Here is a 13871-nt window from a genome sequence, read left to right on the forward strand (position 1 = left end):
ATTTCTATTTGTGTGAAAAATGCCATTGAATATTATTTTGTGATTGCAGTCAGTGTATTTGTTGATGACTTTGGTTGGAATGGACCTTTTAATTCCTCATTGTTCCAGTGCGTGAGCGTGGAGTAGTTTTCTGTGTATTTGTGTTTCCTTTGGTTTCTTTATCAGTGCTTTCTCGTTTTCAGACGACTGGTCTTTTATGTCCTTGATTAAGTTTGTTGCTGGCTGTTTTACTGTTTTTGATGCAGTGATAAGTGGGGTTTTCTTAATTTTTGTTTCTGCTTGTTATTAGTGTATAGAAACGCAAGTGATGTTTGTATATTGATTGGGATTGTAAATGGTAGTATTTTATACGGTTGTAAATCGATCCGAAATGATTCAGCTTTACTGATTGTAGTCTAACAACTTTTTGTCAAGTTATGTGGAAAATTTTATTTGTAAAATCTGTTTCTCCTGCAATAGGTCATCCAGAGGACCCAAGCCACGGTGTTTCCTAATAGACTTCCCACAGTACTTCTTCATTCCATGTGGACTCCTTCAAGGGCAGTGAGCATCACAGCTTCCCTTGAACTTCGTCTGGGTAAGTCTTGGCCTGTAGAAGAAACCTTCCTGCCTGTCTACTCTAAATTTCCTTTGTGGTATTGACATGGTTGTTTTCAAACATAGTTTACTTTCCAGTCATTTAAAATGTACAGAAAACGCCTAGCAATGGGAAAAGGTGCTCGCATTTGCCACATCATCTAAAATACTCTTATGTGTTTTATCCAAAATGGGTGCCTTCTGCAGAACCACCACATAATCTCCAAAATCAGGAAATCATATGGTTTCTACATTATAATGTAATCCACAGCCCCACTTCCACTCTTAGCAATTGCTCAAGTGTGTGAATATATCTTTTTTTCCATCCTCATCCTTTTTTCTTTGTTTAGAGTGTTACTGAGATTTTCAGTTATTTGGACAAACTTGATGGATTGAAAGCAGACATCGTGAATATGGGTTCTGGGTGGCCTTTTCTATATGGATTTTTTCCACTGAAGATGGTTTTAATGTTTATTCATGTTGTAACATGTATGAATCCTGCATTCTTTTTCTCCCCATAGTAATTAAAAATAAATAACATGCCATTTACCGTTTAGATATTTGTAAGCACACAGTGTTGCAGCAGACAACCTTTACTTGTTTTCCAAATCAGTTTAACAATGTGCACCTTGTGAGTGCTTTGGAGAAACTCAGGAAACTGAGTCAGTGACTGAAATGGCTCAAGATATCACCTTAAATACCATCTTCACCTAAAAACAAAACAGGCACTTCCTGGTGGTCCAGTGGCTGAGACTGGACACTCCCAAAGAAGGAGGCCCAGGTTCATTCCCTGATCTGAGAACTAGATCTCCCATGCCACAGCGAAGAGTTTGCATGCTGTAGCCAAATATCTTGCTTGCCTCAATGAAGGTCGACCTGGCGCAGCCAAATTAAAACAAACAAACAAATATTAACAAAAATAAAACCGAAGGAAAGGAAGGGTACGGTTGTTGTACAGATTTACGGCTTAGCTTTCCCTATTGATAGAAAAGAAAAAAAGAGTTTCAAAAGACTGTGTCTCATCCTTCTATCTGGCATAGAGAGAGGATTCCTTTGAAATGAGATTTCTCTGGTAAATTGACTCACAGAAGAGCCGTCTTGAACTTGGGTTTCAGAGATGATCATGCGTCCTCTAAAAAAAAATAATAATTTGGTCCAACGAATTCTCATGCTGAGGTGGTATATTTTGTGGTAGCGTTTGCTCCCCTTCATTTTGGATGTATCCCCATTTGTTTACACAGTCATCTACTGAAGACATCTCGATATTTGAAATTTTTTAGTTATTACAAGTAGAGCTGTTGTGTATAATTGTGTGAAACTTTTTGTCTGGACACGTTTTCAAAGCTGTTTAGTAAGTGTTACACATGTAGTATTCAGGTCACAGGTGAGCCTTGTTTAGCTGTGGAAAAATCCAGCTACGTTTCTCTGTGGCATGTGGGATCTTCCGGGGTGGGTGATCGAACTAGAGTGTCTTGCGTTGTCAGGCAGATTCTTTACCACTGAGCCACCAGAGAAGCTGTGCCCCACTCTTTTGTTGAGTTTACTGGATCTAATAGGTGTGCAGTGCTACTTCACTGTTATTTTAGTTTGTAATTTCCTAATGATACGTGATTTTGATTATTTTTGATAGGCTTATTTGCTATCTTTATATTTTTGTAGGCCAGGTGTTTACGATTATACATTTTTATGAGATTGTTCTAGATTTTTTTGGTATTGTTGGAGTACAATCCTTTATCAGATATGTATTTTATAACTATATTTTTCTGTGGCTTGGGTTTAAGTTTTGTGAATAAGGTTTTTCACAGTTTAAATTTCTAATTTTTTTAAGTTGATGTTATATATGTTTTAAATCCTCCTTTGGATAGACTTTAGTGTGCTGTTGTTGTTGTTAAATTTTATAAGCAAAACTGAGGTACTGTAGATACAGTTTTAAGCAAAGCTGAGGTATCATACATACAGTTTTGCCTTTTGTCTGTTGAGAAGTTTGAGTGAGTTTGGTGTAAACTCTAAAATTATGTCTACATTCATTTGATTGGATAGAGCTTCCAATTATTTGTCTAATTGGTTTTGGAGATATCATGGGAAGTCAGTTTTTCCAAGGGAAACTGGGGTCCACGAAACACGAACTCTCTTCGATCCGTCGGAAACACTTTCTGCTTTTTCTGGCAGATTTGACTTGTTTGGATATCTCATACGAGTGGAATCACAGAATGTTTGTCCTTTTTTTGGTCTGGCTTATTTCACTTAATATAATGACCATAAGGTTTGTCCACATTGTCACATTGTCAGAATTACTGACTTTGGAGGGCCAAATCAGATTCCACTGTGTGTATACCACAGTTTGTTTATGGAATGGGCTGCCATGGACACTTAGATTACTTCTGTTTGTTTGCCAGTGTGAATCATGCTGTTGTGAGTATGGCTGAAGAAGTATACAGTTTTTCAGCCCCCTTTCCCAAACCTTTTGGGTACATAGCATGAATTGGAATTGAACTATGTATTTATTCCATGTGTTCGTTTCGGAGTCATTTCTGTGATGTCTTGCAGAGTGGCAGCACCATTTAATGTACTTTTTTTGTATGGTGGAATACTGTTCAAGCTTCTGAATATACCCTGTGTTGCATATTCAGTCACCCACCAATGGACACTTGAATGTCACTATGAATATGTGTGTACCAGTTTCTGTTTGAATTATTAACAAATACATTACTATATATGAAAGAAGCCACAAGGACCTACTGTACAGTTTAGGAAGCTATTGAATATCTTATGAGAATGTATACTGGAAGAGACTCTCAAAAGGAATATATGAAAAAGACATAGTAACCGTGATCATTACTGTGCCAACACTATGAGTTATCATAGTGCTACTCAACGTGTATTTATACATGCCACTAAAATATTCACATCTGTATGTATATTATAAAAAAATTACATAAAATATCAAGAATTCAAACAGAGAATAAATACACTTCCTGTCATTGCTTGTCATCATTTATACGCTAATACTACCTGTAACACTCATTGTATAAGTGCTGGACTAGGAATTGACATTCTTGTAAACCAAGAGATTGTGAAGGTGTAAGGAAGTATAACTTATTGAATTTCTTAATGAAGGATTATAGAACTCTATGTCCATGAAGAAGTCTGTTTAATTGAGCCACATTCTTACTAGAGTGATGAGCTTGCACCCAACCCAACGTTCGTTCCCAATGAAATCCTGCAGTCCTCTGGCCTCAATGTCTGCTTCCTGCTATCGAGAAAGAAAAGATGAGGAAGACCTGACAAAACCGATGCTCTTTTTCTCTTTTTGATTTGTATTTTATCGCAGGGCTTGGCAAAAAGAGGGCCTAACCTGTTTTTAGAGTTCCATCCCAAGGGTTACTCAGCCATGTCACATATGTTGACAAACTAACTGCTGATTATTTTCAGCAAAGGACAATGATCTGCACTTCACTATCTGTTGCTTGAGCTGGAATAGCAGGCATCGCTTGAAGTGCAGTCCTTCATGCTGAAGTAGGCATCCCTGAAGCAACAGTATAAGAGGAACACATTTATCATGTAGACATCGCATCCCATGCATTGGTAATAATTTTTCAGTTATACCCATCATCAATGGAGGAACTGACTTGTCCCAGTAATAACGAGAGTAGCCAGTATAACGGTTCCTTGACTTACGAGTACTTCCTATGAGTACCCTTATGAGTATTTAAATCTCCTGTGAATCCTATGTGACAACCATACATACCAACATGAGTTATTAGTATTATATCAATATTTTTAGTCCTATTGTATTTCAACTAAAAAACTCAATACATAATTGTACATGAACTCAAGACATAAAATCAGTGCAAATACAAAGTGTTCCATCCTTTGAGAAAGGGAGAAAAAAATCTCTGTGCTTTGCCTATTGCATTTTTATGTATTAGATCCTTCAGTATCATATTCACCGCACCCAACGAATGATTCACAAATCTTCAGAGAAGAAAGGATCATTTCTCTTTCACAATGAGTAGTTCAACTCTTCTCAAAGCAAAGTCATAAGTGAGTCTAATTTTGTGTGAGACCATGAATCCTCAGTGTTTCCATGATGCTTGTGCTTATGATGGGAGGTCTGAGAAGGCACTTCTGAAGGTTTATTCATACCAGTCGTTCTCATATGTATGGAGTCTTTAAAGGGTGAATCACTGAGGTGTTGCTTCTACACTTGTACTGGGCTGAGTAGCAACATGCCCTTTCTCCCTGAGTGCAGTAGACGTCTTCCCAACCTGTCTGTCTTCTGTCCTCTGGAGTATGTATTGCTTGAGCTCACCACAGCCTAGTAGATGGAAATCGTCAGGATATTCTGGAAACCCTTTTTATTTCAGCCTGTTCAGGAGGTTACAACCGCTGCAAACCTCTGGATTTTACAAAGCACTTTTAACAACCTCAGATGAAGGATACAAGTCAACACTCGCGACAGCCACAGGCTTCCATGGCCTATACATGACTGTGGGCTTTGCTTTCATAAACATCCTGTTTCTTATACCAACTAGGATGTCACTGTATTTTTTATTATCATTTTATCTTTGGTGGTTTTTAGATCTATTATGGATTTTCCTATATATCTTCACTTCTTGGTGAGGGTCTTATGTTAGTAGTAGTTACTACAACTGACTTCCAGTCAGTTAGCTGTGGTGCAATAGAAAAAAGAATGACCAACTGTATATTATTAATATTATGTATCAATATATTATTAGTTTTATTGTTTGCAGTCTCCAATTCCAAGTTTCTGAAATAAACATTCAGAAAAATCACAACCTTTTGTACAGTGTCCATTACGTTTCTCCTGTTTGATGTGGATATTGGCCTTTGGTTCTGTCACTAGCTTTGCAAGTAAAAAAAAATTAATTAGAGCTCCTTATGGTAATTTTACTGTTAGCAATAAGTATAGCATAAAGTGAACACAGAAAGGGTTAGAGTAGACCAAATATGAAAGTTAGTTTAAAAGAAAACATAGTGTTGAACGTTTACAGTAGGAATGTAGTGATGAAGTTCCTTTATTATTATTCTATCCTTTCAGTTTCTTTTGCAGGGGTGTTCATGTACAGATTCCAGTACTATGGCTAGAGTGAATAATAGGATCATTATTCTCGAGAGCAACTCTACTAAGTCTTAACGCTCATGTCACTCAAGGTTTTTTTTTTTTTAATACCTATTATGTTGGTAGTGTTTGTAGTTTGTGAAGTCACATGAGTTGTATTCGTTCAAGCAATAGTATCAAACAGCTGCGGCATCAATTATAGATGTGAATCGATATAGAATGTGAATCCGTTTCACTGTGACAAGTTATTATTGAAGGTATTCTATGAATGCCAGTAACAAAGCTGTGCAGAAATAATACAGTGTTTATTAAGAAAACACAATTTACTAATTTGTTTTATTATTCTATTTCTTTTAAACCGATTTAATGACAAGAGGCTTAACTTTTCATTCACTTGTATGACTATCAGCAGTTTGACCAATTTGAAGAAGATGACTCGTTTCTAGTCTTCCTTATCAGCTCATCCCATCTACTAGCTTTAAAATCATTTAGTACAGAGCTCACCATCTAGGTGTTCATCCAGTGTTTTATTTGCTTATCATGCAGGATCCTTTTAAAAGTAAAAGTATGTCTGTATGAGTTAGAACTCTGATCCCAACAGTCCATGTAGAAGCTTCCCCTGAGAAATGTATAGGTTTTGCACCAATGCTACTGAAATGTGTGAATGTGGTATACCATATATTACCCAAAGCAATTTACAAATTCAGTGCAATCCCTATCAAGATACCGGTGATATTTTTCACAGAACTAGAACAAATAATTTCAAGATTTGTATGGAAATACAAAAAACCACGAATAGCCAAAGCAATCTTGAGAAAGAAGAATGGAACTGGAGGAATACTACAAAGCCACAGTCATCAAGACAGTATGGTTTTGGCACAAAGACAGAAATATAGATCAATGGAACAAAATAGAAAGCCCAGAGATAAATCCACACACATATGGACACCTTATCTTTGACAAAGGAGGCAAGAATATACAGTGGAGTAAAGACAATCTCTTGAACAAGTGGTGCTGGGAAAACTGGTCCACCACTTGTAAAAGAATGAAACTAGATCACTTTCTAACACCGCACACAAAGATAAACTCAAAATGGATTAAAGATCTAAATGTAAGACCAGAAACTATAAAACTCCTCGAGGAGAACATAGGCAAAACACTCTCCGACATAAACCACAGCAGGATCCTCTATGATCCACCTCCCAGAATTCTGGAAATAAAAGCAAAAATAAACAAATGGGACCTAACTAAAATTAAAAGTTTCTGCACAACAAAGGAAAATATAAGCAAAGTGAAAAGACAGCCTTCCGAATGGTAGAAAATAATAGCAAATGAAGCAACTGACAAACAACTAATCTCAAAAATATACAAGCAACTCCTGCAGCTCAATTCCAGAAAAATAACCCAATCAAAAAATGGGCCAAAGAACTAAATAGACATTTCTCCAAAGAAGACATACGGATGGCTAACAAACACATGAAAAGATGCTCAACATCACTCATTATTAGAGAAATGCAACTCAAAACCACAATGAGGTACCACTTCACACCAGTTAGAATGTCTGTGATCCAAAAATCTGCAAGCAATAAATGCTGGAGAGGGTGTGGAGAGAAGGGAACCCTCCTACACTGTTGGTGGGAATGCAAACTAGTACAGCCACTATGGAGAACAGTGTGGAGATTCCTTAAAAAATTGCAAATAGAACTGCCTTATGACCCAGCAATCCCACTGCTAGGCATACACATGGAGGAAACCAGAATTGAAAGAAACACATGTACCCCAATGTTCATCGCAGAACTGTTTATAATAGCCAGGACATGGAAACAACCTAGATGTCCATCGGCAGATGAATGGATAAGAAAGCTGTGGTACATATACACAATGGAGTATTACTCAGCCGTTAAAAAGAATACATTTGAATCAGTTCTGATGAGATGGATGAAACTGGAGCCGATTATACAGAGTGAAGTAAGCCAGAAAGAAAAACACCAATACAGTATACTAACACATATATATGGAATTTAAAAGATGGCAATGATGACCCTGTATGCAGGACAGCAAAAAAGACACAGATGTGTATAGCGGACTTTTGGACTCAGTGGGAGAGGGAGAGGGTGAGATGATTTGGGAGAATGGCATTGAAACATGTATAATATCATGTAAGAATCGAATTGCCAGTCTATGTCCGATGCAGGATATGGCACGCTTGGGGCTGGTACGCGGGGATGACCCAGAGAGATGTTGTGGGGAAGGGGGTTCATGTTTGGGAACGCATGTTCACCGTGGTGGATTCATGTCAATGTATGCCAAAACCAATACAGAATTGTAAAGTAAAAAAATAAATAAATAAAATAAAATAAAAATAATAAAAAAAACCAATGGTCTTTTGAAAAAATGATGATGAGTGATGAGTATGCATATGCCAACGAATGAAATGGGACCCATATGTCAAACCACATAAAAATATATCTTCCCTCAACATACATATAACACAATCATACATAATACATGTGCATTGACTCTCCAACTATGAAGTCATACCAACATGGATGTAAAATATCGCAATAAACTCCAAAGTTTAAAAGTGATGAAGATTGACTTTCGCCTGCTGGCGCTTCTTTTTCTGTCATCTCCATTATATTCGCTATGCCAATGAGTCATGTGCTGTGCTAAGTCAATTACATTGTGTCCAACTCTTTGGGATCATATGGACTAGGCCCCACCAGGCTCCTCTCTCCATGGGATTCTCTAGGCAAGGATACTGGAGTGGGTTGCCATGCTCTCCCTCAGGAGATATCTTCCTGCCCCAGGGATCGAACCCATATCTCCTATGTCTCCTGCATTGGCATGTTCTGCGTGTTCTTTACCACGAGAACCACCTGGGAAGCCCCAAGACACATGAACATCGGTGGATTGGGGATCCACGGGGCACAGACAGAACCGTTCCTCCAACAAAAATGAAGAATGACTTTAAAATCTCAAACAAAGCATGAGTATACGTGTTCACAACCGTCATGTAGCAAGGGTTTCTTCGATCTGAAAACTGGCATCGATGAAGGACTGTGTGAAGCATATTTCCAAGTCTATTTGGCAAACATAGCCTAAGTTGGCTATATTTAGTCCTCAAACGAATGAGAATGTCATGAGGAGTGGCCGTTTCAAATAAGTAGCATGGGAAGCTGTTTACACTTATTGTGATGCGTGGTATACCACATTCACACATTTCAGGAGCATTGGTGCAAAAACGATACATTTCTCAGGGGAAGCTTCTACATGGACTGTTGGGATCGGAGCTCTAACTCATACAGACATGCTTTTACTTTTAAAAGGATCCTGCATGATAAGCAAACTGAACACTGAACACCTAGACGGTGAGCTCTGTACTAAATGATTTTAAAGCTAGTAGATGGGATGAGCTGATAAGGAAGACTACAAACGAGTCATCTTCTTCAACCTGGTCAAACTCCTGATAGTCATACAAGTGAATGAAAAGTGAAGCCTGTTGTCATTAAATCGGTTTAAAAGAAATAGAATAGGAAAACAAATGAGTAAATCTTGTTTTCTTCATAAACATGGTATTATTTCTGCACAGCTTTGTTACTGGCATTCATAGAATACCTTCAATAATAACTTCTCACGGGGAAATGGATTCACATTCTATATCGATTCACATCTATAATGGATGCCCTAGCTGTTTGATACTATTGCCTGAATGAATGCAACTTATGTGGCTTCACAAACGACAAACACGACGAACATAATAGGGATTAAAAAACCTGAGTGACATGAACGTTAAGACTTAGTAGAGTTGCTCTCCAGAATAATGATCCTATTATTCACTCTAGCCATAGTACTGGAATCTGTACATGAACACCCCTGCGAAAGAAACTGAAAGGATAGAATAATAATAAAGGAACTTCATCACTATATTCCTAATGTAAACGTTCAACACTATGTTTTCTTTCAAACTAACTTTCATATTTGGTCTACTCTAACCTCTTCTGTGTTCACTTTATGCTATACTTATTGCGAACAGTAAAATTACCATAGGAGCTCTAATTAATTTTTTTCTTGCAAAGCTATTGAGAGAACCAAAGGCTGATATCCACATCAAACAGGAGAAACGTAATGGAAACTGTAAACAATTTTATGGAATAACATTTCCGTGCTCCTATTCAGTCAAATGGACACTCAAAAGGATGTGATTTTTCTGAATGTTTATTTCAGAAACTTGGAATTGGATGACTGCAAACGATAAAATGAATAATATACATAATATTCATAATATACAGTTTGTCATTCTTTTTTCTATTCTGCCACAGCTAACTGACAGGAAGTCAGTTGTAGTAACTACTACTAACATAAGACCCTCACCAAGAAGTGAAGATATATAGGAAAATCCATAATAGATCTAAAAACCATCCAAGAGAAAATGATAATAAAAAAATACAGTGACATCTTAGTTGGTATAACAAACAGGATGATTATGAAAGCAAAGCCAACAATCATGTATAGGGCATGGAAGCCCGTGGCTGTCACGAGTGTTGACTTGTATCCTGCATCTGAGGTTGTTAAAAGTGCTTTGTAAAATCCAGAGGTTTGCAGCCGTTGAAACCTCCTGAACAGACTGAAATAAAAAGGGTGTCCAGAATATCCTGACGATTTCCATCTACTAGGCTGTGGAGAGCTCGAGCGATACATACTCCAGAGGACAGAAGACAGACAGGTTGGGAACACGTCTACCGCACTCAGGGACAAAGGGCGTGTTGCTACTCAGCCTAGTACAAGTGGAGAAACGACACCTCAGTGATTCAACCTTTAAAGACTCGATACATATGAGAACGACTGGTATGAATAAACCTTCAGAAGCGCCTTCTCAGACCTCCTCCCATCATAAGCACAAGCATCATGAAAACACTGAGTTTTCATGGTCTCACACAAAATTAGACTCACTTATGACACTGCTTGACAAGAGTTGAACTACTCATTGTGAAAGAGAAATGATCCTTTCTTCTCTGAAGATTTGTGAATCATTCGTTGGGTGCGGTGAATAAACTCCTTAAGGATCTAATACATAAAAATGCAATAGGCTAAGCACAGATTTTGTTCTCCCTTTCTCAGAGGATGGAACATTTTGTATTTGCACTGATTTTATGTCTTGAGTTCATGTACAATTATGTATTGAGTTTTTTAGTTGAAATACAATAGGACTAAAAATATTGATATAGTACTAATAACTCATGTTGGTATGTGTGGTTGTCACACAGGATTCACTGGAGATTTAAATTCACAGTTGTCCATGTAAAGGATGAATGCTATTTAGCTTCTTTGTGAATCTAGACCATGAATGAAGAGCTTTCCTCAACATATTTCACTGAGGGAAATACGAGGATGATAGGCATAATCCTATGCTTCGACTCATGGATATCTAAGCACTGCTCACAATACAGATCTGATTTTCAAAATCAGGGTTCTTTGAGTGTCCTTGAAGAGCATTTGTTTTTCTGGATACAGAAGAAAAAAACTCATGAGTATCAAACTTGTTCACATAAAACATGTGTATGAATTGTTATCTTCCTGAACCGGGGATCAAACCCACATCGCTTCCACCTCCTGCACTGGTAGGTAGATTATTTACCGACTGTGCCACCTGGGAAGCGACATATATTTCAAGGACCGCTGCCGTCAGCTTCTACTGTTCGTGACCAAAGGAGGAGAAACAACATTGGAAGAAGTACTCATAAGGGTACTCATAGGAAGTACTCGTAAGTCAAGGAACTGTTATACTGGGTACTCTTGTTATTACTGGGACGAGTCAGTTCCTCCAGTGATGATGGGTATAACTGAAAAATTATTACCAATGCATGGGAAGCTATTGCTTCAGGGATGCCTACTTCAGCATGAAGGACTGCACTTCAAAGGATGCCTGCTATTCCAGCTCAAGCAACAGATAGTGAAGTGCAGATCATTGTCTTTTGTTGAAAATAATCAGCAGTTTCTCAACATACGTAACATGCCAGAGGAACCCTTGGGATGGAACTCTAAAAACAGGTTAGGCCCTCTTTTTGCCAAGCCCTGCGATAAAATACAAATCAGAAAAAGAAAAATAGCATCGGTTTTATCAGGACTTCCTCATCTGTTCTTTCTCGATAGCAGGAAGCAGACATGGAGGCCAGAGGACTGCAGGATTTCATTGGGAACTAACGTTGGGTGGGGTGCAAGCTCATCGCTCTAGTAAGAATGTGGCTCAATGAAACGGACTTTCATTCACTTCATGGACATAGAGTTCTATAATCCTTCATTAAGGAATTCAATAAGTTATACTTCCTTACACCTTCACAATCTCTTGGTTTACAAGAATGTCAATGCCTAGTCCAGCACTAATACAATGAGCGTTACAGGTAATATTAGCGTATAAGTGATGATGAGCAATGACAGGAAGTGTATTTATTCTCTGTCTGATTTCTTGATTTTTTATGTAATTTTTTAATAATATACTTACAGATGTGAATATTTTAGTGGCATGTATAAAGGCACGTTGAGTAGCGCTATGATAACTCATAGTGTTGGCATGATAATTATCATGGTTACTGTGTCTTTTTCATATATTCCTTTTGAGAGTCTCTTCCATTATACATGATCATAAGATATTCAATAGTTTCCTAAACTGTACAGGAGGTCCTTGTGGCTTCTTTCATATATAGTAATGTATTTGTTAATAATTCAAACAAAAACTGGTACACACATATTCATAGTGACATTCACAATAGCTCAAAGGTAGAACTCATTCAAGTGTCTATTGGTGGGTGACTGAATATGCAACACAGGGTATATTCAGAAGCTTCAACGGTATTCCACCGTACAAAAAATTACATTAAATGGTGCTGCCACTCTGCAAGACATTCCAGAAATGACTGCAAAACCAACACGTGGAATAAATACATAGTTCAATTCCAATTCACGCTATGTACCCAAAAGGTTTGGGAAAGGGGGCTGAAAACACGTATACTTCTTCAGTCATACTCACAACAGCATGATTCACACTGGCAAACAAACGGAAGTAATCTAAGTGTCCATGGCAGCCCATTCCATAAACAAACTGTGGTATACACACAGTGGAATCTGATTCGGCCCTTCAGAGTCAGTCATTCTGACAATGCGACAATGTGGACAAACCTTATGGTCATTACATGAAGTGAAATAAACCAGACCAAAAAAAGGACAAACGTTCTGTGATTCCACTCGTATGAGATATCCAAACAAGTCAAATCTGTCAGAAAAAGCAGAAAGTGATTCCGACGGATCGAAGAGAGTTCGTGTTTCGTGGACCTCAGTTTCCCTTGGAAAACCTGACTTCCCGGGGTATCTCCAAAACCAGTTAGACAAATAATTGGAAGCTATATCCAGTCAAATGAATGTAGACATAATTTTACAGTTTACACCAAACTCACTCAAACTTCTCAACAGACAAAAGGCAAAACTATATCTATGCTACCTCAGCTTAGCTTAAAACTGTATCTACAGTACCTCAGTTTTGCTTATAAAATTTAACAACAACAACAACACACTAAAGTCTATCCAAAGGAGGATATAAAACATATATAACATCAACTTTAAAAAATTAGAAATTTAAACTGTGAAAAACCTTATTCACAAAACTTAAACACAAGCCACAGAAAAATATAGTTATAAAATACATATCTGATAAAGGATTGTACTCCAACTATACCAAAAAATCTAGAACATTCTCATTAAGAATGTATAAACCTAAACACCTGGCCTACAAAAATATAAAGATGGTAAATAAGCCTATCAAAAATACTCAAAATCACATATCATGAGGAAATTACAAACTAAAATAACAGTGAAGTAGCACTGCACACCTATTAGATCCAGTAAACTCAACAAAAGAGGGGGGCACAGCTTCTCTGGTGGCTCAGTGGTAAAGAATCTGCCTGACAACGCAAGACACTCTAGTTAGATCACCCACCCCGGAAGATCCCACATGCCACAGAGAAACGTAGCTGGATTTTTCCACAGCTAAACAAGGCTCACCTGTGACCTGAATACTATATGTCTAGCACTTACTAAACAGCTTTGAAAACGTGTCCAGACAAAAAGTATCACACGATTATACACAACAGCTCTACTTGTAATAACTAAAAACTTTCAAATGTCAGGATGTCTTCAGTAGATGACAGTGAAAACAAAT

At 37.6% G+C, this 13871-nt stretch overlaps 1 long non-coding RNA gene across 1 annotated transcript in view; it reads left to right on the forward strand.

Annotated features, from left to right (window-relative positions):
• Nucleotides 1-4283: 4283 nt before the first annotated feature.
• LOC120860636 overlaps nucleotides 4284-13871 on the forward strand; it is a 41274-nt gene continuing 31686 nt past the window's right edge. The window contains exon 1 of the long non-coding RNA XR_005720381.1: nucleotides 4284-5751. This is a non-coding gene — a long non-coding RNA (uncharacterized LOC120860636). The remainder of the gene's footprint in view (nucleotides 5752-13871) is intronic.

Source organism: Oryx dammah, unplaced genomic scaffold, assembly GCF_014754425.2.
Source record: "Oryx dammah isolate SB20612 unplaced genomic scaffold, SCBI_Odam_1.1 HiC_scaffold_11150, whole genome shotgun sequence".
Taxonomy (NCBI): domain Eukaryota; kingdom Metazoa; phylum Chordata; class Mammalia; order Artiodactyla; family Bovidae; genus Oryx; species Oryx dammah.